This window comes from Crocuta crocuta, unplaced genomic scaffold (genome assembly GCF_008692635.1).
Source record: "Crocuta crocuta isolate KB4526 unplaced genomic scaffold, BGI_CrCroc_1.0 scaffold81, whole genome shotgun sequence".
NCBI lineage: Eukaryota > Metazoa > Chordata > Mammalia > Carnivora > Hyaenidae > Crocuta > Crocuta crocuta.
Genome location: NW_027527808.1, coordinates 4,029,765 through 4,055,536, shown reverse-complemented (window position 1 = coordinate 4,055,536; position 25,772 = coordinate 4,029,765). Strand labels below are relative to the sequence as shown.

The 25,772-nt window shown below is 35.8% G+C and overlaps 1 long non-coding RNA gene and 1 other non-coding gene across 4 annotated transcripts; one reads left to right on the top strand and one right to left on the bottom strand.

Moving 5' to 3' along the window:
* Positions 1-799: 799 nt before the first annotated feature.
* Positions 800-22,757, bottom strand: LOC144240395 (uncharacterized). 3 transcript variants are annotated; one of them, XR_013337705.1, is made up of 6 exons: positions 22,019-22,757; positions 18,042-18,200; positions 17,894-17,955; positions 17,403-17,537; positions 15,549-15,691; positions 800-1,339 (listed from the first exon to the last, which is right to left on the bottom strand). It is a non-coding gene; the product is annotated as an uncharacterized LOC144240395 (long non-coding RNA). The 3 variants fall into 3 exon arrangements; XR_013337703.1 differs by having other exon boundaries at positions 17,894-18,200; XR_013337706.1 differs by lacking the exon at positions 800-1,339 and adding an exon at positions 14,959-15,029 and having other exon boundaries at positions 17,894-18,200.
* LOC144240440 (U6 spliceosomal RNA) lies at positions 15,961-16,068 on the top strand. The gene has a single exon (XR_013337717.1). It is a non-coding gene; the product is annotated as a U6 spliceosomal RNA (small nuclear RNA).
* Positions 22,758-25,772: the final 3,015 nt, after the last annotated feature.

Genomic DNA, 25,772 nt, shown 5'->3' with positions numbered 1-25,772 from the left:
CCTTCTCTGATTGGACAGAGAATTTCAGGGTCGTCGGAGTATCTGAGATTAAATCTTTCAAAGGACGATCAGTTCAGCATTATTCGACATGTGTTCTGCCTAAACTTGGACATCATTAGGAGCACCCCAGATTGCTACTCTACTCAAAATGTACAGAGTCCTTCTCATCACCACCTGTATTCTTAGTGAAAAACTAATCTTGTCCCAATATTGCTTTAAAATAAGAACCGCTATTTCTCACAACCAGAGCTTCTTAATATAGAACTTTTTAATGTGTGTAGTTATGTCACAGTAGTACTTTTAGAGTGGAGGATGAAGGTTGTCTACAAATGCAAGAGTCTGAGTATCCATATCTATGTTAGTTTTGCCATAGTGAATCTAGTACGGACGTCAGCAGTGCAGCTGCAACTAATCCAAAATTTTTAACTTCTTCAGTTGTTTCTGCTTTAAAACTTTTTTGTTTATTCACTTGTTAAGTCTATATGGTTTTCGTGCTGGAATTAGATATTATCACCTCATTTACCTGATTTAGTTACCTTTATCTCCTTATTCTAGTATAAATTAATCCCATCAAGCAGTCAGCAAATTTAGGAAGTAGAAATGGAAAAGGTAAATAAGTACTGTACTGTTTTAAAGTGATGGGGAAGGGCCCTTGGGTGGCTCAGTTGGTTAAGCATCCAACTTCGGCCATGGTCCTTGAGTTCGAGCCCTGTGTCAGGATCTGTGCTGACAGCTCAGAGCCTGGAGCCTCTTTCAGATTCCATGTCTTCTTCTCTCTCTACCCCTCCCCAACTGATGCTCGATCTCTCTCTCCGTCTCTCAAAAATAAATACATATTAAAAAAAAATTTTAAGTGATGAGGAAATGTGGAGATTAATATTAGAGTCCATACTTTAAAACATAAATTGGTTTTATGTGAACAGTGTTGCAGGCTGAGCTCTTTTACAGACTAAATGGTTAAACCAGAAGCATCTCTGTACTTGAAGAGTGGTCCTCATTTTATTCCTATTAATTTAAGAGTTCTGTCTTTGATACTAGCATTTACACATTTTTTGAAAAAGGAGAAATGTACATATTCTGAAGTTGAAATATGTCCCAACTTTTGACACCCAGTCACACAGAGACAATACTCTCAAACACAGCAAAATTTCTGTTCTTTTGTGGAGCAAGTGAGACTATATCACTAGTCGTATCATATTTCCCTTGTAATATATTTCAAGTACAAATCCAGCTCATTCCAGGCATTTTCCAATATTATCACAAGGCAAGCATATGAGATGAGTCTGCTCTTCCAGTTTTCCAAGGACGTGTACTAACTTCCATCCTTTCCGAAAGTATGCTGGAAGAAACATCTTTAAGTTAAACAAATGATTTTCTTCCCAATCTAAAGCTCACACTTATCAAGTCTTAGAAGCAATCAGAATGTATCACTTGATCTATCCCAGTTGAATGCAACCATGTTTTATGTCACTGCCCTCTCAGTATTTATGTTGCCATAACACTACTTCCCACATTCTAGGAATTCATATATCACAGTGAATCTGTTGCCTTCCTGACTTTCTCTTTACCTACTCAAGTCACCACTTTGGTCTCAGCAATGGTTACTCATACCTGGTTGCCATGTGTCAGTGGTGGTATGGCGGCTTCCATCTGTATTTATGGATTTGACAATCTCTCAAATATTGGAATTTTTTTTTAAATTAGAATGCCACAATTTCCCTACTTCCCTAGTCAACATTTTATAGTCAATCCATTCTATTAGACACACACATAAAATTTACAGAAATATGTGAATGCATACAAGTAGGAACATAACCATATATATGTATTTACATATCTATAGCCAGAAAAACACCCTAAATCATTTCATTCAATTCCATTTATATTATATGTATATAATTTCTTCTATCACATCTCAGGGAAGAGCTCATTAAATCTCTACCTAAATATCCCTAAAAATGTACAATTGATTAACATTTAAAATTCTGACACCTGGAATTAAATAGTGTTAATTCCCACAATAAATTTAACTCTTTCTGTATGTAATATTTACTTCCTGGTTCTAGTCTTCCCCTCCAGAACTATTATGAATCATATGCAGTTTTTCACGGCAACTTTATTATGTCCATTTTTGTTTCCCAGACAAACTAAGAACAAAGACAAAATACTTGAACAAAAACTGACCAGCCCCCCAAGCACAGCTTCCCTGCTTTATAGTTATCTAAGCAATAATGATATGGGAATAAATTTTTTAAAAACTTGTGATAGTACCAATGGAACTATTTCTAGTACCAAAACAGACAGCAGGGAGCCATTAATAATAATGGGAGAAACATTCTAGCAGCTTCCTGAAAAATGTCTAAAAAAATAAAATATTTTTAATAATAGGGAAAATCCTTAAAAAGAAAAACCGGAAAATAAAAGTCACTAACAGTAGGAAGCAATGTGTAAAGACAGATGTGACTTTTCGGTTTTGTTTCAAAAGAGCATTTAAAAGTTACATAACTCCTTGGATAATAAGCATTCTAAGAAAAAGCTGGATTGAAAGCTGTGACAGATGCTATTACACAATAAATACCTATTCTTTTTCCCAAGAGAATGTTAGGAAGAGGAGGAGTCATGTTTTTTATATTACCTGGGGATACATATCTTAGTGACATTTTTAAAAACAGGTTTAAGGATAACATTTAAAAGAGGAATCTGGATCAATAGTACCAGCCGGGATAAGGAGGTAAATTATAACTGAGAGTCTATGACTCTTCCCCCCGGGGCTTTTTTTTTTTTTTTAACCTAACTCTTGGTATTCAAACAGACCTAATTATGCTCTCTACTTTGAATTTCAGTATACTAACAAAATGAACAAATAAAATATGATTGATGATGTTTTTTGAGAATAACAAAACTTAAAGGTTCAGAATGAAAATATATTTGGTCTGGCAACACACAGTTGATAGCAAAAGTCTATAGTATTATAGAAATAATCTTCCAACATCTTAAATTTCTTTCCTTCAGTTCTGATCTGTCTCCTCCATCATCATCCTGGGTCAGGGAAGCTAGTTTTCTTCCATATAATTACCTAATCTACTCTGTCTATCAAGAGTCCCAGAAACATATCCAACAATTCCAAGAATAATTCAGTTTAGTAATATTCAGATCATTTAAAACACTTCAACTAATATTATTTGAGCATCTAAATGCCAGGCAGTTTAATTGTTGCTCAAGATATAAAAATCAATAAATATGACCATTGCCCAACAACAGGCAAATATTTATTCACGTAATTATCGACATACAAAATCCATCAGGCAATATTGCCATATTCTGCTTCATTTCAGTTCTGCAAAACTGTCTAGGGTGTATGTGGTGGGGGCATACGATCCCCAGCCATACACAACCCCCATTACCAGCATTTATGACTTGGGACATGTTACTATGTCTCCCTGAAACTCATTCTCTTCTCCCTAAAACAGAGTAGTCATGATACCTCATGAATTGTTGAGAGAGCACATGAGAAAATGTATATGTACACATGCTTAGACCATACTAAATATTCAATAAATATTAGTTATTATGTTTTGACTATTATTAAATATTTGAATGAATAAAATTCTTTGGAATCATATAATTTTGGAGTACATGAATTTCAATAGTACCTTCATAGTGTTTATAAGCAATGAATCATTGACAATGCCAAAAATATAACCCAGGATTCTCATTCCCAAGATATTTTAATTTAAAGTTTTCAGTTCCTTAACCTAAGCTTTATGTCCTCACCTCTTTCTTCTCTAAGGTGCCTATATATTTTAAAGAAGTTGTCTACAATCTAGACTGCAGAGATTACCCAAGGTTTTATAAATATTTCTAGCAGCAGCAGGACAAGAATTCAAATCCTGACTCCTAATTAACTGCTTTTAAGTAGCTAGTACAGTAGGCTGTAAGTAAATACCTACCTATCTAACTAACTAAATATATATATTAAAAAGTTGACTTTGTCCAGTTGAAATCACCATAGCAATGAGAACTGTGTTGCAATGTGAGTAGAATTTATATTGATTTCTTTTTTAAAATTTTTTAATGTTTATTTTTTTCCGTAAATAGTTTATTGTCAAGTTGGTTTCCATAGAACACCTAGTGCTCATCCCAACAAGTGCCCTCCTCCATGCCCATAACCCCCTTCTCCTCACCCCCACTCCCCCTCAGTCCTCAGTTTGTTCTCAGCATTCAAGGGTCTCTCATGGTTTGCCTCCCTCTCTCCCCCACTATTTTTCCCCTTCTTCTCCTGCTTCATCCTCCATTAACTTCCTCCTAATCCACCTGTATGTGCAAACATACGGTATTTGTCCTTCTGTGCCTGACTTATTTTGCTCAGCATAAAAGCCTGTGGTTCCATCCATGTTGCTACAATTGGCCAGATTTCATTCTTTCTCATTGTCATGTAGTATTCCATTGTTTTAATGCTTATTTTTGAGAGAGAGACAGACTGTGAGTGGGGAGGAGCAGAGAGAGAGAGAGAGAGAAACAAAATCTGAAGCAGGCTCCAGTCTCCAAGCTGTCAGCACAGAGCCCGATACGGGATTCAAAATCATGAACTTGGAGATCATGACCTGAGCCGAAGTTGGAAGCACAACTGACTGAGCCACTCAGGTGCCCCTGATTTCTTAAAATACATATCGACTTTTGTTTTCCAGTTATCGTGACAAAACCATAAAACACCACTGACTATTTGTGACATTGACTTTATGCATAAGAATCAGGAAGAAAATTTATCTTATCCAGGGTGAATATTTCACTATCACTTCCAATATAGGTAAAACTCACGCATCTTCCCTTGGGGTAGGACCATTCTTACAGTATTTTAAAAGTACCATATATTCTTGCAAGATATATGTTATAAGAAACAAGGTACCATGCCAATGGAAACTGATGGGCCATAGATGGTTGGGATAAAAAAGGACATGATGCTCAAGCAGCACAGAAGCCGACGACTGTGGAACCTCCTTGAAATCCTTCATCCCCTTCAACACATACCTAAGATGCGGTTTGTTCTCTTGAACAAACCTCATATTTCCCCTTCCTGTCTCTTCTTACCAGGGCTTTCCTTCAGATGCACATCGTGTCCTGGTAGAGTACTATCAGGTATCAACCTTCTTCAGTCTCTCCTTACTGCAGGGCTGTCCTTCATTCTGTCACATTTTTAAATCCCCAAGTCAAATAATTCTTCTCCTCAGGGACCCACTCCTTTGTTTTTGAGCCACTCAGCCTTTCTCATAATTTCTCAAACAAATAATGTGTTCTTTTAACTTGTGTTTTGCTTCTTCTGAAACAATTTTAATTTTCTTCACGTCAGGATGAACATTTTCCCAAAAGAAAAACATCATCCCCACTCCCTGCTCTTTAAACACCACATTTTTTTCTGACTTCTCCAGAGGACTAACTTCCTCAAGAACTGTCGGTCAACTTTGTATCCTCCTCTACAATCCAAACCCTGGCATAGTACCCAATACATAGTATGCACTCAAGGGATGCTTGTTGAATAAATGATTGAATTGAGCATGCTGCATTTGGTGTACTACAGAATAAAATTTTGTCATAATGTGGATTCATTATTTGAATTTTTTCCTACATGAGTTGGTATATTTTCTCCCCTATTCAAAAATCTGATATAGTTGTGAAACTATGCACATGATAACACTGAAATCATGGAAAATAAGACGGAAGGAGGGCAACTGCTCCTACCCTGAGTTAGACTTAAGCACAGATGATTATCTAGATTCTTTGATCTAATGACCATTTGAAAGGAAGCCAACATGTTTTTAAATCAATTCAATAATTTTTTAATGTTCAGAGAAGAAATTAGCCTCTTATGAAGTAAAAAAGCATTGCCTATCAAAACACAAACAAAAACAACAAATTAGAAATATAAAGCCTCAGTAAAGCATGACTCTTACCCCCAAGTGCTATTTAATAAATGCTGCCTAAGATCTTAGTCATCAATCATCTTTGCATTAGGCTCCATTGGTTCATTCCTTTATTTAATAAGCACGTATTCAAAGATAAAGTGGTGGAGAAGTGCCTGGGTGGCTTAGTTAAGCATCTGACTCTTGATTTCAGCTTAGGTCATGATCTCATGGTCATGAGGTTGTGGGATCGAGCCCAGTATTGGGCTCCATGCTGGGCATGGAAGCTGCTTAGAATTCTCTCTCTCTCTCTCTCTCTCTCCTTCTCCCTCTATCCCACCCTAACTCATGCACTTGCACATCTGTGCACTCTCTCTCACTCTCTCTCTAAAAACAAAACAAAACAAAACAAAAAACAAAACAAACAAACAAACAAAAAATTATAAAGTGGTAAGCTGGTAAAAGCTTAGGTTCAAGCTCTAATGACAGACTGAAGCTTCATTCCCACTTCTCACCCTCTCACTTACAGTGAGAAGCAAGGTATCATAATTTCAAAACATGAAGTATTTCTTAGAGAGAGCAGATCAGGAGCAGAAGGGAGAAAAGGAACTGGTCATTTGACTTGAGATCTTAGAGTAAGAGTGTGAGTAATGGAGGGGGGGGAGGAGAAAGCCCAGGAGTCACAATGAGAGAATGCTAGAAATAACTAATCCATTTCATAAATGCTTGCAAAATGTATGAAGTAATTAAATCTGAATTTGAGGTTTCGACATAATCACTTAGGGGAGAAAACAGCCAAAGTCACAGGAGTAGTACGAAGGGAAGTAGGGCATTTTTCACTACTAAAGGCAAGAACTGACTTTCCAACCCTTTGAACTACCCAAGCAATAGAGAAAATCCTAGGTGAAAAATATTAGAGAAGACTCCAACAAAGACATAGAAAACTCAAACCAATTCACCAAAGACCATATCTTCTCCAAAGATAAATCTGTCCATTCCAACTTAATATTCATTCAATATTTTTAAATAATCAACGATGTGCCAATCACTACATTCACCACAGAGTATACAAACATTCATAGCAGACATAATTTTTGCCCTGACAAAGCTTATGGTAATGGAAAAACATAAATTGATCAATTAACCAAAATAAATGTAAAATTACATTCTATTGTTATTAATTAAACATATAATCATACTTAGTGAAGGTCTAATAGTAGCTTGGTGAATCAAAACGTAGAAAGTGGGCTGAGTTAAATAAAGAACAAATTTAATTAAATGTCTACTCTATGTCAGAAACAGCAATGGAGAAAAAAGTGTGTGTGTACAAGACATAACTCCTCATTAATGGATGAATGGATAAACACACACACACACACACACACACAGGAATATTATTGAGCCATAAAAATAAAGGAAATATTGTCATTTGCAAAAATATGGATGGACTTTGAGGGCATTATGTTAAGTGAAATAAGTCAAAGACAAATACTAATTTCTCACTTAAATGTGGAATGTAAAAAATAAAACAAAAACCAAACTCATAGATACAAAGAACAGATTGGTGGTTGGCNAATGGGTGAAGGTGGTCAAAAGGTAAAAAACTTCTAGTTATAAAATAAATGTCATGGAGATGTAATGTTCAGCATGGGACTACAGTTCATAATACCTGTATCATATATTTTAAAGTTGCTAAGAAAGTAGATCTTAAAAGTTCTCACTATAAGAAGAAAATCTGCAACTAAGTGTGGTGATGGATGTTAACCAGACTTATTGTGGTGATCATTTTGCAAAATATACAAATATGGAATCGTGTGGTACACCTGAAATTAAGGTTATATGTGAATTATATCTCAATTAAAAAATTACAGTCAGGAGAAGAAGACATAGTCCCCAGTCCTTCAAAAAACCTATGGCTTAATAGGGAAAATAGGTATATAACCAAATACATATCAACACACATACAATATGATATAATAGTAAATATATATAATAGAGATAAGCCTTTGCACAATCTCCATTATATGCACATATGCACATATAAAAAGCAGTCAGAATACAAAGAAGTAAATGATTCTTTTTTTAATGTTTATTTATTTTTGAGAGAAAGAGACAGAGGGTGAGTGGGAAGGGGGCAGAGAGAGGGAGACACAGAATTGGAACCAGGCTCCAGCCTCTGAACTGTCAGCACAGAGCCAGATGTAGGGCTTGAATTCAAGAGAGGTGAGATCATGACCTGAGCTGAAGTCAGACACTTAACTAAGCCACCCAGGTGCCCCAGAAATGATTATTTCTTCCAGATACTATTATTTTGAAATGTTTAAATTACTTGTAAGAAGACCTGATACTAGCTCAGACCCTGTCAAAACTGGGCTACATGCTTCTCTTATTTTCACCTTTGTTCTTCACTGTAACCTCAGTTATCAAATCTAGTTTTGATATAGTCAGGCATATGATCGCATCTCAAATCCCCCATTTGTTAATCCCCCTTTGTGAGAACAAACTCTAATCCTTGGTCCTGCCAAAAATTTAACCCAGTTTAATCTCTACTAATTTAGCTATCCTGTTATATATAGGTCCCACCAGTACCCACAACTACCAGTCCTATATACTAAACCAAGGTCCCATAAATCTGTCCTCTCCTACTATAGTTAGCTTATTAGAAGTGCATGTTGAGTCCATCTATTAACTAAATACTTGTTGAACACCTACAATAAACTGAGCTTGAGAAGTGGTACAAGGTGAGCAAAATAAAACTACTATCCTCAATAATTTCATATTCTAAGGAAACAGACACTCAGAAAGGATTAATTTCAGTACCCCATTAAAATCAGATCATATTAATAAGGTACAGAATAAAAAGGAACACGTAATTCAGATTAGAAGAGATGAGGAGACAGACCTTCAATCAATGAGGTGACCACAAGGTCCAGTCTGTCCTGAGAAATGCTGAGCTACCCTTGTTATGTTGACATACCTTTTTTCTCCCCAAGTTTTTTATTTAAATTCCAGCTAGTTAACAAACAGTTAATATGTTAATACAATTTCCTTAGAACAGTGCCTGGGACACGGTAAGCATCTTCTGTTCACATATTTTGCTCAAGATTTATTCACAACAAAATAGATATTTGTTGAAAAATTTTCTAATTATTTTAAGTTAAAAGTTTGGTGACATAGTTTTTATAGAAAGTTTGAGACACAACTTAAGAAGAAAAGAAAAAAAATTAGTTCCGGGGCGCCTGCGTGGCTCAGTCGGTTAAGCGTCCAACTTCGGCTCAGGTTCTCACAGTTCATGGGTTCGAGCCCCACGTCAGGCTCTGTGCTGACAGCTCAGAGCCTGGAGCCTGTTTCAGATTCTGTGTCCCTCTCTCGCTCTGCTCCTTCCCTGCTCATTCTCTGTCTCTCTCACTCTCTCAAAGAAAAAAATTTAAAATAAAATTAGTTCCAATTCCAATGCCCAAGAAGAATTCTGCTTCTACATATAACAAAAAGATGAAGTGGTAGATATTCTTTTAAATGTCAAAAGTTTTTTTCCTCATTTTATTAGCATAATCTACCCAAAGAAAAAATCTTAAGGAATAACAAGAGATTTTCATTGGAATGATATCTTAACAATTACATAAAGCAGAATTTTCTCTAGCCCACTAGTAACAGCAACAAGAAGATGATAGAATGTACCTACCATGTATGTATCATGACTAGCACAGTATGACTTTTCCAAATTTCATTTAAATTTTGCAAGTTTTTAAATACTAGGTTATATTTTCTTCAGGTTATTTTCCTATCTTTTAGAGCAATTAAATAACAAAAATACACATCTTCATATTGAAAGTAGTTGCTGGAGAAGTTATAAATTAAATGCAAATGCACATGTACATTGGACACAGTTGGGGCCCCATACCACACTCCCTATGGCCAACTCTACCTCAGCTATAACTGTGGTGGACAGTTCTGGCATATACTGTAGGCTTCCCTCTCCAAGTTTCCAGGGCATGTTACTCTAAAGGCACAGTCCTTAAGTGCAGTAGATAGATACACATCTCCAGGAGCAACCTTCAGTCAGGGAGAGATGAGTGTCAGGAAATAGATGGCCCAGTCTCACATTCATTGTAGGGACAATTCTAAGGTTTATTCTACATGGTTTCCCACAGGATACCTAGCAAGATTGAACCCACTTGCCTAGAGTCATAACCAGTTCAAGAACCCACTTTTATTTATTTATTTTTTTATAGTTTATTTATTTTTGAGAGACAGAGGATGAGTGGGGGAGGGGGCAGAGAGAGAGGGAGACACAGAATCTGGAACAGGCTCCAGGCTCTGAGCTGTCAGCACAGAGCCTGATGCGGGGCTCGAACCCATGAACTGTGAGATCTGACCTGAGCCGAAGTCGGACACTTAACCAACTGAGCCACCCAGGCGCCCCATCAAGAACCCACTTTTAATTGGTTTCTCCTCATCCTTCCTTGTTTTCCTCTCTCCACTGCATTCTCTCTTTACCTCAGCATTCTGGGAATACCTCCTAAATACGCGATCTGTGCCTAAATCAAAATCTAAGAATTTGCTCTTGGAAGACCTGAACTATGACATGAATCCTATTATACTAAAAATTTAATCTGACCATCTTTATAATAAATTTTTGATAAGTTGAGTGGATAAGTACATCAGTTGGTCGACATGCACATAATTCTGATCTGTTTTTAATTTCATGACTTCCTTCTGTTATCATGAGAATCATGTTCCTAATATGAAAATAATTACATGTCTCTTAATATTTTTATTATCATACCTAATTCTTTTCATTGTTAGAATCATCTGTAACATCTACCCACACATTGTATTATAGAAAAAGGGGTAATATTAATGATACTGCAGTAATTTTCAAATTTCAAAGAAAATATATCTCAACAAAAAAATTATTTAATGTAAGAAAGACAGCTTCCTNTTAAAAAAAAAATAAAAATAAAAAAAATAAAAAAAAATAAAAAAAAGAAAGACAGCTTCCTCACATTTGCATAGCCCTTACTCTCAATCAATACAGCTCACACAATATTTTGCTCAAGATTTATTCAACAAAATAGATATTTTTTGAAAAATATTGTTCACTTTCTTTCCCTGTCGACTGTCTGTTGACATACTAGTGAATTGTTTATAAAATGAATGCTGAATCTTCCTTTCAGCTGACAGGTCCCTGTGGGTTGCTGTTTATTAGTTTTGTTTGTTGTGATTCAAAATGCAGGATCTATTCTTCCCCAGTGTTGCTGTCTATTTTCCCCCCTTTTCTTTTCTTAGTAAACTAGAAGAAGATAAACAGAATGTTCTTATTTACAAGTAACTATGCAGATGTCCTTCAAACCCTCTTTCAATTTCCATTCACGTATGTCCTTTCACGTATCAAATCTTAAAAATGTAAGAGAATCTAATGCACCACCTGAGAAGTTTGTTTTTGGTTTGTTTGGTTTTTTTAGCTCTTTGTGTTCGAGTTGTAAAATATAGAAATTTATTTCCAGGGTGAGAAAAGTCATGTCATTGAAATCTCTTTAAACTGTTGGCACTGAAATGTGAGCAAGACAAATGGTATATTCAAAGGAATTATTTGTAGAAAGAATCAAATTTTTGTCATTCATCTCCTTATCCATCTATCCATTCATCAAATTTGTATTAAATACGTAATATGCTGGGCACTGAGCTGGGTGCCAGAAATAGCAGAAATGAATATCTCAGTCCCTGACTTGAATAAGTTCAATCAACCTGAGTAAACAAACATGTAAAAGATGACTGAATTTTAATGTGACAGGTGGCATAATAGAGGTGTTTTCTAGAGGCTGAGGGAATGTGGGAGCATAGAGAAGAAGCTAATTCTCTCAGGAAAACGTCACTTAAGTTATACTTGAGATCAGTCTTGAAGGATGAGTTAAGCAGACAAGAGAAGGAGGACATTTAAGGCACATCCTAAGACAGTAATAAATAATGATTTTCATTTTGTGTTTTGTTCAGATTTTCTTGGAAAATGCAAATTCTTTGTCCTTCTGCAGTACAGAAAAGAATAGGAGAGAATCCATGCTGACAAAGAAGGCAAAGGTGTGCCTTGAAGGAATTTGCATTTTATGCCATAGGTAATTGGAATTCTAAATTTGAGAATTGTAGCAATGTTTGTGTTTTAGGATCTGTGTTGGATCAGAAGTCACTGTGGAGAATGAGTGATGGGAAGCAGCACTGGAGGGGAGAGATGTGAGAATAGTTAGCCTCCTGCTCTTCTCCCCATTCTCACTGCTGTAAATGTTACTATGTGAGAAGGCTTCCCTGACTATCTCCTGGTATTGTGATTGCCTCATAATATGATTTTAAGAATAAATAAATAGACAAAGAGAAATGTGATAAGGGGTGCAAAAGGTAATGAAGACTTGAAAAGCAGAGTTCAGAATGGAATACAATAAGAAGAGATTCAGGAAATATTTCACTATAAAATCAATATGATTTGGTAATAAATTTAGTATATGTGCTGCTGAGGCGAGCATGATTTGGTAATAAATTCAAAGAAAGTTATGATCATTTTGATATATTTTTAAGTGAAAGTTAAAAGTTTAAAAAGTGGTGGGGGGAGAGAATTGAAAACACCCTGAATTTACTAGTTGGGAAACTGGTTTGATGATACTGCTATTAACTGACAGAAGTAGTAGATTCAGCAGAGATAGTTGTTGGATGTATTGTGCGTGTTGTAGGGAGTAAACAGGGAGTGCTTTTGCATAGGGAAGCCTGGATATAAATAGGGTTAGTTTGTAATCAGTGAGTTTTAAATACCTTCCAAAATATTCAGGCAGACATATTCAGTAAAACAGCTGGTGACAGATTGATAGATAGACACATACACACATACGTGAATAGAGCTAGAGATAAACAGTTTAGGAAATAGATCTGAGCAGGATATACAGGATAGTATATATTTGTGTTTTCTAGTGGTAGATGAATGACTGTTATGGATAAGTTTCCGCCAAAAAAAAATACAGAGTAAGAAGAATCAAAGGGCATAAGAAGATCTGACAATACAGGACAATTTAAAAAGTAGGAAAAGAGCAAAAATTGGGAGTTCAAAAGAAGTTCTAAAGAAAATGTCAAATGTGACAACATTTGAGATCAAGCAAACTAGGAAAAATGTAGGATATCCAGTTTCTAAATCCATATACTATTTTATTTGTAACAATTGATAAATTATGTAAAAATATTCATGCTTCATTCATTCACTCAAGTGAAAACTAAAAATTCTAAAAGTCGGTAACATTAAACACAAAGTGTTTCCAATGCTACTATAGACATGGTAATAGGTCATAAAAAGTCACAGCTCTTGTAAGTTGAAATGAAAATGTTTTGAATAGAGAAAATGATATTTAAAGGGTGAATTGGCCACTGTTCATATACTTATATATCCCTTTTTTCTTAAACAGATCACCTTTAGTTTATATTTCTGGTCTTTTTATTTAATGTACAAAGTCTCAGAATTATCTCCAGGCATATAGTGATAAATGACTTAGAACTTCAAAGCAAGGTTCTTCTACTCTCAAAGCTAATAATCATCTAGTATCTCATTAGCTAGAATTAATTTTTGTCTGAATAAGGAAGCAGACATGTAGTGAATAACAAGGCCTTTAGCCCAGGATATATGTACTTATATTATAAATGTATGTGTAATATAGAAAAATAAAACATTTATGAAAATATATTTTGTATATTAGAATTATATAATTATATCCTAAAAATAATTACGTAAGTTGAAAGCTATCTTTACATTTCAAATAGATATTATATTCAGCAATGTTTCCCTTTAAAAAAACATATAAACAAAAAATGTTTATCCATAGAAAAGAAATATAGAACCCCACTGAAATAGTTTGTTAATAAAATATTATATTATTCATAGATATTATGAAAATGAGAAATATTCTCTCATAGAAAAATCTAACCCCTGTTATAACATAAAAATAATATATAATGTTACATGCAACAACTATTTTAGATATATTTAGAGAAAAATAATTTTTTCTGTTCCATCTTTATATTCTCATCACTTATGACAATATTTAATTAAATATTAAATCAATAATTAAAAGCAATATTTAATAATGACAATAATCATACCAGTAATACAAACCAAATAACCCACATTATTCTGTCTCTATCAGGATCTTACTATTACCTAAGAAAAAAATAGTAATTACTTTTCATTAAGCACTTAACATGGAATACACTCTGTGCTAAATGTCAATTCTTTGTCATCTCAATTAGTAGTTTAAACTATTGTAATCTTGAGGTAACGGTGGCTAAAGATTCAGTTAAAGTGACTACTAAGTGGTAGAGCTGGTTTTAAACTAAAGTCTTTTTAAGTTTGTGTTCTTTATCAGTATTCTGAAATCAGTAAACTCAAAAGATACTTAACCAATCCATCTATCTTTAAAAAATGTCAATACTTTCACTTCCAATTTAAGATGAAGGCTGGAAACGTGTTTGCTTTTTTCCACCTTTCCAATTACTCTTGAAAGATTCTGAAGTACAAAATAAGTGTACAAAATAAATAATTTCATGCCAGAGAAAAGAATGAGAGGTGCATCAGATTCTAAAAGAGATTTCAACAAACTTTTCAAAGATGAAGTTATATGTGAGCAGACTGACAGATGAAACAGAGGGGGAAAACTACAGGCTAGAATATGCCATAAAAATACTGCTGAGTAGGTGTGAAAACATTCACTTGAAAATAACGTGGGGAGGACTGGGGCTCAAAGTCAACTGATGTAACAAAGCCCCAAAGTGACAAATAAGACTGAAAGCAGGAAGATTCAGTAAAAATATTACATAAAATAAATTTACCAGTCAGCAACCTAACTTCCCTTCCAGAATCTCTCCACAGACAGCCAGACTCTCCCCCAGTCGTGACACAGGATAGCATACTTTAAAACTATTGAAATAATCCATTTGAAGAAAGCCAAAGTGAGACTCTGAAGTAAGCCACAGAGGCAGAAGACCACAGTGATTAAGTCTCTGGGTTTTTAATCCAGACATTCTAATTTGAATCCTAACATGGCCACTTACTAGCTTTGTGATCTTGAGACTATTGCCTAACTTGTCAGTGCTCCAGTTTCTTATCTGTAAAATAGGTATAATAAAAATATCTCAGGGCTATTGCAAGAATTCACTGAATATATACATATAGAAATAAAATATAGATTCAGACCAAGGCATAGACTTAGAGCTATAGTAAATTAAACACTTTTTCCATCTTTCCTAGATCATTCCCATTGACTTAACAAACATATAAATTCTCTGGACCTAATGAAACAAATGAACAAAAGCCATCCTCAACCACACATCCCTCTCTAATCACAGATCGTTTTCCAATCCCCTTTAGAGATAAAGCCCACAGAACTGACAATACACATAGTGGTATACATCCCAAGACCCCCATGGGATGCCCAAAGCTGCAGAAAATACCGAGCTCTCTCTCTCTCTCTAGTTTTTCCTATACATACATACCTATGATAAAGTTATTTTATAAGTTAGGCACAGTAAGAGGTTAACAACAACCAAAAATAAAATACAACTATAACAACATGCTATTTGAATGTGGTCTTCCTCTCTCAAAATATCTTAACATACTGTACTCACCCTTCTTGTGATGATATGACACAATCAAATGCCTATGTGATGAGATGAAGTGAGGGGAATGATACAGGGGGGGTGACGTCCAGATAATTCGTCAGGGTAGGAGCACCTGTTTCACCGCGGCCTTTGACTTCGGGTTATTGACGCTGCAGAAAGCAAAACCACGGCTAAGGACTGCGTCGTCTCTGGCTCCCAATTCCCTCTCCACCTCATTCCAATCTAATTTTTGCCCCAACCTCTATCTACTCTCAGAATAATGTTTGAAAAGTAACAAGTAAGATAAAAATGACTTTAGACTTTTCATATTAAACAATCAATACTTTATTAAGTTGGTAAAGCGAAAAATAGAGATGTGATCATATCATCTGGTTAAAAAGATCACTAACCGAACAACAATTGAAAAAGATTTCCTCTGGTGCTTGCTTTAGCAGCACACAGACTAAAAACTGGAACCATGCCGAGAAGATTAGCATAGTCCCTCTACAAGGGAGAGGTGCATATTTGTGAAGCGTTCCAGTTTTTTTAATTAAAATAATTTAAAAAATTAAAAATAGAATATAAAGATTTCCTCTGACCCATGGATCAGGGTTAGGACAGAAGAGGTTAGTGATTTTTGTTTTTCATCACAAACACTTCTGATGTACTTAACTGGTTACCATGTACACATATGATTTGAGAAAGTAATTTAAACTTTTAATAGCACAAGTCATTCACTTTATGGTATTTGTTAGCTACAGAAACTTCATATTTTCACACAGGAACCTATGCGCTACCTTTCAAACACAGTCGCTGGTCCTTTTTATTTCTCAGAGTGTAGACTTCAGGGGTGCCTGGGTGGCTCAGTCAGTTAAGCCTGGGAGACTGGCTCTCAAGTCATGATATCACGGTTTGTGGGTTCCTGGTTTGAGCCAAGGATCTGGCTCTCTGCAGCCAGCACAGACCCTGCTTCAGATCCTAAGGATCCTGTCTCCCTCTCTCTGCCCTTGCCTTATGCGCGCGTGGGTGCGTGTGCATGAACTTGCGCGCTTGCTCACACGCTTAAAAATGAACATTTTAAAAATAACATTGAAATAAAGGTATAGGCTTCAATTATAATTGGATACTTTTATTCAGGGAAACACTTTCTGAATGTTTGGGTACCTGATTTTTGTGTAAAGGCCCTGAACAAAGCAACAAACCTCAGCATTCTAAACTTACGCAATTCCCAGTGACATGTTACAATCAGTACGTTTAAAAATCATTACATAAATAATATAAAAGACACACGAGAACTTTGCAATAACAATAATAACCAACATTAGCCAACGGACATCTTGTGGCAGGACCTGGATCAGAAAATGTCCAGAATGGGATATTGCACAGGCTGTCTGTTTTTACAACCAACCACACTGCAGGTGAAGGAGAGCAAGTGAGAGCCCCACCTGCCTATCTCAGCTGAAGTACATACAGGAAAAGATTGCTTAACTCACATGTATGACCCAGGAAGAGAGAGTTCCTATAGCCTGAATTAAACACATACATGTATGCTCACACACACACACACACACACACACACACACACACATCCTTCTACAAATATTTTATCTGAAAAGATATCATCTCTTTTCAAGTTGAGACATAATCCAAAAGGATCAAACACAGGATCTATGTCAAAAACTTCTAGTACATAGAGGGAAGAAACAAGGATAAAAAAGCAAATGAAGAAAACTTGCTATGGAGAAGCTGAATATTGAGACAAAGGATTTTCCAGATCATTCAAAAGAATTATATCTTTATTTTAAAAGAGCTCAAAGCAGTAGATCCCAGCAAAGAATGATAACAAAAAAGATGATATATGAGCTGAGGTGAAGAGCGAACCTGTACACTAAAGTTTGAATTGATCACGTCTTGATGTTTTTTCAACTTCCATCCTCAACACCAAGGACTCTGGACAAGCCTCCTGCTCCATGGAACAGATTCCATAAAATGGCTTTCACTCACTCATTTTACTCGCTGTAAAATATATAAGAAATAAAATCATAGTTCTCATTTTGTAATCATATCACAAAAGGATTGAGTAAGCAATTTACACAAACCTGTATTTTTCTTGTCTGCAAAACTGCTTATGAGAACATTTTTACCTTTTCTAGACTGACTTGGATGATATGATGATCAGTACTGGGTTATTTTAACCTTGACTCTAATTTGGAAGACAGGAATCCATGAGGAGTAAGATCAGTTTCCAGCACCCATTCCAACCAATTGTCTTATTTTTGAGTTTTGTAAAAACAGTGGAGTAGTTTATGCTCTTAGAGCAAGAGAGACAATAAACAAAAGTTAAAGTAAACTCACAATGTGACATTACTTACTGGTTTCTCTTGCTGGTCTGCTGGAGTGCTTACTTTGCGGGGAGATGAGCTCCCAAGCTGTCCTAGACACCAGGAGAAAAAGCCAAAGATGCTGTTTCTGGATTATGTGGTCTCAAAGATGGAAAGCAATAAGCAATCACCTATTCACCTTTAGACAGCTGCCTCAGAGCCTCCTTCCTACAGACAGTGCTGAGCCCGATGTGCGATATATTGAGATTTAAGTTTCTGGCATAAAGTATTTCTAAATCCTCCAGGAAATTGAAAATGGACTGCAGCAATTTACTTCTACTTTTCTGGGGAAAAGGTGCTAAAACCAAAACATGAATATTGAAAAGAAAAGATTTTAAATGTAAACACATTGACCTAAGTATGTAAAGGAAAAGACTCCTATATAAAATACCCATTTTAAGCAACTTTGGGGAAATTACCTTCTCTCCATAGCAGTATCTCTTTATCTCCTCAAAATTCTAGAAAATATTCACTTGGAAATGTGATTCCTCGATGGCTTTTTGATGAAATAGTGGTGGCCCTAACTCCAAATTTCCTTACTCTCATGATGCCCTATCATTATCTGTCTCTAAACTTCTTTGGTCAGTAAAAAATGGGAAAAGAGAATTACAAAATTAAATGCAAAGTAGAGAAAATTGTTTAGATATTTAATAACAGCAAAAAATTATGTAAATCAAAATAAATGAATTCTACTAACCAAAGTACAAGCACATACTAATGCCAATAAAAATACTAGTTCTTTTTTCCTCCTACATTCTTTCTTACTTATGTTAAACAGCAAAATAATTATCAGAGCAAATTTTAATGAAGGTGAAATATAAAGAAAAATATTTTCAAAATATAATATAGACATGATATCTTAAGAAAGTTTAAATTTTAAAGGATAAAGATGGATATGATAGATATTTGGCTAATAATGTATTGCAATATGCACATCTGTGGTAGATAATCCCAATTTTGCTCTGGAAATCCAGAGCAAATGGATCTTCCATGAACATTCACAATAGCCCAGATCGAATGCCTATGCAATTTAGGTAGAAGAAAAATATGGATTAGAAGTAACAATTGACATAAGATAATTTATACATGTACATTTCATTATATTTTTATACTGTATGTTTCTGATATTTACATAAACTAAAACAAACAAACAAAAACTCCCCACTCAGTTCTATCTAAAAGAGCATAGGCTTTTCCCTGGGGGAAAGTGGAATTACACAGATCACCACTCCTTAAGCTCAACAACTATTTATTTAGTTGTGATTTTAAAAAGTAGGATAAGAATCCATTAATTCATGTTCCTTCTGGGAAAAAACATCTGATAACTACAGACAAGAAATGTTAATTTTCGTACTCTAAGCATAAACCAGTGCAAAGATATACGTACTGTTTGGTTTTTAAAGGACATTTAAAATTGGTTTTAAAATGCCATTTGCACCTGAAATTTCTGCTTAAAACTTATCAACAATGCTGAATGATAAAGTAGTAAGGAATAATTTATATTTCATGATCTAAGAAATAAGGTCCCCAAAATGAAATGTTGCTACATTTCACTACATGGAAATTTTGGGCATAGTATTTGGTTGGGAAAAAAATAAAAACAATAACTGGGAGTTAAAAGTTTAAAAGATTCTATTGAGCTTGGGCTTTTGGGTGGCTCAGTTGGTTAAGTGCCCCACTCTTGGGTCAGGTTATGATCTCATGGCTCATAGGTTTGAGCCCCACATCAGGCTCTGTGCTGACAGCTCAGAGCCTGGAGCCTGCTTTGGATTCTGTGTCTCCCACTCTCTCTCTGCTCCTCTCCCACTTATGCTCTGTCTCTCTCTCAAAAATAAATAAACATTAAAAAAAAAAACAACTTAAAAAAAGGACTCTATTGAGCCATATGTTTTTATTTGATATTACATGAAATGTCTGCCTAATACCATATAACACAGCAGATTAATGATAGTAGTCAGATAAATTATTATTTTTCTGTTCCAAGTGTGGGAATACTGGGGATTTTATATCTGGTAATACTGTATTCCATATGTTTCAATATTAAACACATACACACAACATAACTTTTAGGCCATAATATGAGGTGAACCAAATTTATATATTTCTTTCTAGTTGTTTAATGTATCTTTCCCTCTTCTTTTGGAAAATTCATTTTAGGAAAAGCTATGAGTGCTTGTATGAAATTATGATGTCACTTTTTCCAGAGGAATGTCCATTTTTTGTTATCTCTACTTAAGGAATAAAAATTAACTGAACTTGAGAAATCAGAGTTATCATGTGTATTGTCCAAAGGGCAAGAGCTTTGGAGTAAGACAATGTATGTTTGTAAACTTAAGTAAGGTATTTAACTCCTCTGAACCACAATTTCCTGTTATGTACCTAGATTATGATGCCATTCTTTTAGGATCGCAGGCAAGATTAGCTCAGAAAATAAGCTCTTAGCACAGAGCCTAGTACTCAGTGGGGGACAGCTGCCTAGCTATTTATAAATGTGTATGTGTGCATATATGTAATAAGAAGTAAAAGGATTTTATCTATGTTTCTTCTTCTCCCTCTTCCCCTCTCTTTCCCTCACTTCCTTCTTTTCTGCAACAGGGAAAGCTATCTGAGCCATAAAGGAAAAGGTATTGTGTGAAAGTGTCTCCTTTTCCTCTTCAACTATAGGACAGCTGTGGTTTTAAAAGCCATGGCCTTATGAACTAGCTCCCTGTATGCTCCAGGAAGGTAAACCTATTTGTTGTTGTTAACATCTGGTCTTTTTCAATGCATCACCAAGTTCTGTTGTGGTGGCGGGGGAGAGGCGGTGGAAGGAAGGAAAATTTAGCTTTGGCCAGGATGGGGTTGTTATATGGAAACCAACTTGACAATAAACTATTTTAAAAAATAAATAAACATTTAAAAAAATAAATAAACATTAAAAATTAAAAAAAAAAAGAGGATATTAAAAGGATACCAGGATTCAGACCCTGGGAATGACTGCCATTCCTAAAAGGAATTGCAGAGTATAATAGCTGGTTGGAAAATTTTGCTGTGAAAGATTCTGGAGGGAGGAAGACCTCTTTAAGAGACTCTATTCAAATGCCTAGGACCCATAATGTTTCCAAAAAACTGATGCAGCTGGTCATTTCATGAATCATTTACGTGAGAACACTTGGTAGGCACATAGAGCTATTTCTGCCAACTCAATTTGTGAATAGGAATATTTCCCTGATTTTGTACAGAAGCCTCTTCTGTCATCTGCCCATTTACCATAACGATGAATATGAGACTTCCCATTCTATTTTAACAGCTACTCAATGCAGACATCTCCCAGCAACTCTTGAGAATTTAAAATATCAACAGAGGTCACAAGACTCCCAACTAAGTTCAGAGGAGAAACTCCTGAATCTACATTTTAGGATAGGATTGGGTACACTAGGACACTGGAGAGTGAAGATCCATTATTTATTCATTTATTTTGAGAGAGAGAGAGAGAGCGAGAGAGCGCATGAGTAGGGCAGGGGCAGAGAGAGAGGCAGAAAAAGAATCCCAAGCAGGCTCTGAGCCAGCAGTACAGAGCCCAATGCAGGGCTGAAATCAGGAACTGTGAGATCATGACCTGAGCTGAACCAAGAGTCAGACGCTTAACCAACTGAGCTGCCCAAGTGTTCCAAACACCCACTTTTAATACATACTTTATAATAGCTAACATCTATTTAGCTCCATGTGCCATGCACTGAGCTAATTAATTACACGCACTGATTTTTCCCAGTAACTCTGTAGGGTAAGCAGTACATTCTTCTTTATTTTACAGATGACAAAACGGAAGCCTAAGTCAGTCAGTAAACTGCAAGTGCTTCTGATGTGTAAGCAAATGACAGAGTCAAAACTCTATTCCAGGTGTGTCTGACCCCAGTGTCCATGCATTTAACCACTATATATGGATTAAAAGAGACCATTACTCCAGAAAACCAAAAGTGGAAAAGGGATGGAGGTGGGGAAGTGGAGAAGAGAAGTGGTGCTTCCCTTTCCTAAACTCAAACCAGTTAGACAGTTGTTAACCAAGAAACAAATTCTCTTGTATGACATAAATGAATTTAACTCTCTTGTTAAGCAAGCATAACTGGACATACATACGTCTGGCGGGATTGGTGTGTGTGTATTTCCCAAATGTATTCTTTTCATGCTTGGTAAGCAGTTCCTGCTTTTGCTGCTATGTTCTCCAAACCACTGATGCATGTATGTTGATTTCCATGAGTTTCTCGTGGAGTGCCTCTTCAGAGATTTGAGACAAGAAAGTAATCCTCCACCCTAAAATGTGTGTGTGTGCACCCACACACACATACACGCACATACACTCTTGACCCTGGGGAGTGGGAAGAACACAGAGTGCACCAACTATGAATTCTATCTTCCACCACCCAGCCTCTCCAACTTGAATCCCTTTATTGCTTTTGATGGGTGAGGAACCAAGTTTCCAGTACCGGTTTCAAACCATCTCCTTTGTAAGTCATATGTCTGTAGTCTTCCTCATTTCATTGTATACCGGGAATAAGTAGAGTCTCTCCTCAGAGATCTGGCCAAACTTGAGGTCATAAGAGTTCTCTGTTAACAACAGTTGCAATCCTAGAACGAAAAGAAACTTTCAACTCTTTTATTCAACAATAAATCCTTCTTCTTATCTCTAAACTCTTCATAAACTTCACTTTTTTATTGCTGGTTGTACAACAGTAGATCTGTGATGAGGGTAATGACTTCCATTGTAAAGATATGCAAATGAATTCCAAGTGTGCTGTCAAATGATGAAAGGAAAAATGATGACAATTTTATTCTACTTGTTCTAGAGTAAACATTGGTAAACTAATTACACGATACACCTCCACTGAATATCTATGAATGGAGCAAGAGCCTCTGATTACTAGTTTTGTCTTTATTTCTATTTGATAAATTACATTTAATTACAGTGTAATTAGATAACACCTTTAGCATTAAAAAAATAAGCCATGTAATAAGGTATAATTTCTGAGAACAGCATAAATTCTAAAGATTGTAAATAAAGAGACCACATGATAACTGTGAATTCATCAGAACAGTTTGGTTTGTATATTTTTATAAAAGATTGCTTTGCATAATATGGAACTTTATTCAGTGTCAATTCTAGAATTCTTCATGAAAAAGCAATTGAAGAAACCAGTCTTACATGCAAATGCATTTCATAAGAGGTAAAATTTACCTAGCTAGTAATGAAGCCTTGAAAATTAAAAAAAAAAAAATTACCCACCAAATTCTCTTCTAATTGAAGCAACTACTAATTAAATCAAGCACTTAACTAATTAATCACAATTAAATAGTGAATTTCAAAGCCTCTCCTAGTTGACATTTACCAGAAATTATTTACTTTTCTCTCTTCAATCACCTGCCAACACCCACTGTTCTCTTGTATTTCATATCCAAATCAGCAGGGTGAGATATCTGAAAACCACTTTCAGCAAGGTCCTTTTGTCCAAGGATGTATTTCCGTATGTCTTTGTGATGAAAATACAAGAAAACGACAGTGGCTGCTTTCACAACTCACTTCCCTATTCTGTTATGTAAATGCCACCAAAAAGCAGGCATGGCTATTGGCAGTTAACAGTGGTGACTCTAAATCTGGTGACTACCAGATTAGAGGCAAAGGGGCAGAGGGGTGAGGGCATGTTGGTACCTTTCAGCCAACTACTCAAGTATACTTCTCCTACTGTTATCTATTTAGAAGAAAATATTTACCTCATGCCACAGTGACATTTGGGGGACAATGATATAACTTCCAGAATATATCAGAGATTATTTCTTCTTTAGCAAGGCTTGGCATGAAAGCTCTAACATTATTCTTTTCGATCACTTTCTAGTTATAAATTCCCCTTTGCATGCTACTTATAAAAAGCACCTGTACTATATTTTCTCACTTCAATTTTATCATTCTAGGGTGATGAGAATCTCTACTGAAAATGATATTTAAAATCCATTTACCACAGTCATCTGGAATACTTGCCTCATTAAGTGAAGGTTTTGGATCATGGTCTCAATCTCTAATTCCTATGCTTGTCTTAGATGATTCCAAGTCAATGTTGATGACCCAACTACACACCAGTCCTTCATTAACACCATATGGTCTCCAGGATCACCAGTTTATCTCACCTAACATCTCCTTTGGTCATACTCTGGACATTGCCACCCACAAAACTTCCCCAGCTTTGGAATACTAAATTCAGACATATTCTCCCTGAGCACATCTTCCTATGCTTCCATCTTGTTTCCTGAACCACTTCTTCTCCATCTGTTTTCCTACCCCATTGGGACCATGAATCCATCCACCCCTCTCTTTATTCCTATTATAGCAGCTCCCCTTTTCATAATATTGTTTCTGCACAAAGAAAATGATGTCATGTGGCAGTAGTTCCTACTTGGACAAGACACTGAGGTAAGCATTTCTAGCTATTGAGTGAAGTAGCCAAGGAAAAAGAGAAAATAAGAAGAATAAGGACAAAAAGTAGACTTAAGCTTTTCCCCAACCAACTGGTGTTGAACTTCTTTATCAACAGGCCATCTGAGAAAAAAAGAAATGAAGACAAGACACCTTTAGATGATGAGAAACATTCATGAAAAGAATTTTGAACTTTGAATTAATGGAATATTTGTTCCTACAGACTATGTTAAAATACAAGATTGAGTTACCTTTAATTGTCAAATTTGATTTTCTACCCTCTGTGGAAATAGGAGGTACATCTCAAGATGAGTTCAGAACTAAAACATTCAGATACACTTTTGCACATGAAGTCATTGTGTGTAATTCCAATCTACAAATTAGTGTTTGTGGTCCATTACGTTAGTCACATTTTTGCAAACAGATTGAACACAATTTTTTTCTGTTGCCCATTAGTTAAATCCCTCACAAGATGCTAATCCAGGATGCATCCAGCCAACTATCTATCTCCCCTGTGCAAGCTTTGGAGCTAAGGGGAAAATTCACATATACAAGGAGATTAAAACCATTAAAAACTAAATTAGGACTTCAATCCTGACTAGTAATACTACTAGGTTTCTCTTGTTGACTCTCTCTCACCTCCTTACCATTTCTTACCATTTCTTTTTCTCCAAAGTCTCTATCTCACTGTATATATATATATATATATATATATCAAAGAGAATGTAGAAGCTTTCAAAGATAACCAGCTCAACTTTGCACTACCATACCCATAAGCCTACCTGAAATGGTTCCCTTTCTTTCCACTTTCTCTCTCATTATAATACATGAGGTATTGTGGGAGGAGATATGTAGAGGATGTGTCTGCTGGTTGACTCTCTAGCTGGATCCAGAAATTCGAAGCTCATTACCTCCTCTCCTGTCCTTGGAATGTACATTCAACATTCTGCCCACTGTTCTCACACTAGGAGCCATTTCAAGGATGCAGCATTAAGAGAACACTGTGTTACTGAGACCATCTGGACTGTATACATGATTGAACCCCGTTAAGGCCTCTTCATAAACTTTTAAGATCCTAGTGGGCAGATGCAGAGATCTACTTATTTTGCAGTTACTGAGACAGGCATCCTACATAAGTCCCCTTGCTTATTAAAAATACCACCTATCAATCTGGAGTGGCCTGTCTCTTTCTTTGGTCTTCTTCCCCTCAGTGTACAAGGTCCAGTTTTGAATTTCATCCAGAGAACTCCTGAGGTTGCAAACCAACAGGCATCTCCATTCTTTAAGAAAAGGAATACTTCCTTGATTTCAAACCTAGCTTCTCCTTCTCTTCACAGGCAGTCTTCTTTAAGGAGTTTTCTATTTTTAATAGTCTTCAGGACACCTGGGTAGCTCATCAGTTAAGTGTCTGACTTCGGCTCAGGTCAC